Raw genomic sequence first — 1,935 nt, forward strand, 5'->3', positions numbered from 1 at the left:
TTTGTTAGAGTAAAATATAAAAATTCGACAACTCCTAATCCTATTCAGTTTACAAATTTTTGCGATTCATCTTTTGAACATTTCAGAATGATATTAGGATATATTTTAAAGATCAAAATATAAAAATCGAAATTTATTTATATAAAATAATTGAAACTTTAACAGAAAAAGAATAAAAAAAGTTTTGCACGTTTTACATATTTCACAAATAAATGGAGGTCATTTAGGCATGAAAACTTGCAATAAAATTGAAAACTTCTACAAGTGGCCAAAAATAAAAAGCAAATTAAAAATTTCATAAGTAAATGTGTAAATTGTCAAAAAAAATAAGGTATCACAAAAAACTAAAGAACCCATGGTAATCACAATTGCTGCTAAAGAACCATTAAAAAATTGTGTATTGATTCATGTGGGCCATAGCCATGGCGCATGTAAACGTATGCAAAGGGATCTTATCCAAAATATTAGTTCATGTATAAACAACACACAAACAAATTGACACAAATATATTTAATATGCAATTTTTTTTCACAATACCACCGTACATAAATACAGTAAGAATGATGATGATTCTATATGAAAAAAATTAAACAGGTTGAAAAGAAGTAATATACATAAGATAAAAAAGGAGTATTAAATCAACAAAGAATATGTCTTTTCCATGACAAATTAATATTAAATTTAACCATTTAAATCATAGATAGCAGGATGGAAAGTGTCGAATATCAACCATATTTGTTGGCAATAGCAAAATATGTACACCGTAAATTAACTGCTGAATTCATATTAAAACAGACAACAATTACTGACAGAAATTAGTAAATAAAGATGCATGTTTCATAAACTTGCAGAATCCAGCTTTAATAGTAGATCAAATGGCTAAGATTTCAATAATGTATTACGATTTACATGTACCTTAAAGTGTTTCGTGGACATTTAATCATACAAATCAGGAATATATCCATTGCGATAAAAAACATGCAAGTACTAACATCCACAAATTCTTACTCAAGTTACCTCATGTAGTTATTAAATATAGGATGGTTTTGTACAATAAAACATTTACATGGGCCTCCATCATGTAGAATAGAGTTTCTTCACCGTCATCTGAAATTATAAAATACTATAGTAATTCATATAGATATAAAAATATTATTTTTATATAGCTCAAAAAAAAGAAAAATAAGTACCCATAAAAGAAAATATTTGGAACTGTAGTATATGTATTAGCCATAACCTATTTCTCGAAACGATATCAACAATCATCAAATTGTCAACGCACTTTATAATCCCAAATACGACGAACATTAAGTTTTACATCAAATCAAAGCAACAAATTCACAGCAATACATATAACTATAAATATAAAAACGAACGTTATTAACGATTATTTCTCACACCAAATCAATCTTCGCTTTGGTCATGTACTAAATAAATAAGCAAAATTATCAATCCATCAAAGTACTAACCAAAAGCTTGCAAATAATGTCATCGCCAATGTAGATCATTAATTGTGCACTAAATCACTGAATTGAAACAAAATCGGACTGAAAACCTCTAAATACTTGTTGAATCTAATGCGAGATGCGAGATGCGAGAACCGTCAACGACATACGCACATAGATAACGAATGCTAATAACAGTAGAGCGAACAGCAAACGTAAGGGTGTCGGCACACATGTCATTAACGAGGGAGCGCAGCGGCCATAGATAAGTAAACATAAATAGATCGCTATCTCGGGCCATTTGACATTACCTCCATTTTAATATTTTTAGCGATCTGAAGGAGGCAGCACTTGTTCAGTATATAAATCAACCGCTGGTATTATTCCTAGATATAGTTTGCATACGTAATTCAAAATAAGAAAACCTAAATAATTTCTTATATTGAAAATGAGAAAAAAAACATACGAAGTACAAAATATATTTTCAAAT

General features: G+C 28.9%; 1 long non-coding RNA gene across 1 annotated transcript; it reads right to left on the minus strand.

The window, feature by feature from the left end:
- Window positions 1-746: 746 nt before the first annotated feature.
- LOC113364227 lies at window positions 747-1,591 on the minus strand. The gene is made up of 3 exons (XR_003366028.1): window positions 1,470-1,591; window positions 1,191-1,356; window positions 747-1,107 (listed from the first exon to the last, which is right to left on the minus strand). It is a non-coding gene; the product is annotated as an uncharacterized LOC113364227 (long non-coding RNA).
- Window positions 1,592-1,935: the final 344 nt, after the last annotated feature.

Source organism: Ctenocephalides felis, unplaced genomic scaffold (genome assembly GCF_003426905.1).
Source record: "Ctenocephalides felis isolate EL2017-DRISC unplaced genomic scaffold, ASM342690v1 CF-g0.4_SCAFFOLD_00845, whole genome shotgun sequence".
NCBI lineage: Eukaryota > Metazoa > Arthropoda > Insecta > Siphonaptera > Pulicidae > Ctenocephalides > Ctenocephalides felis.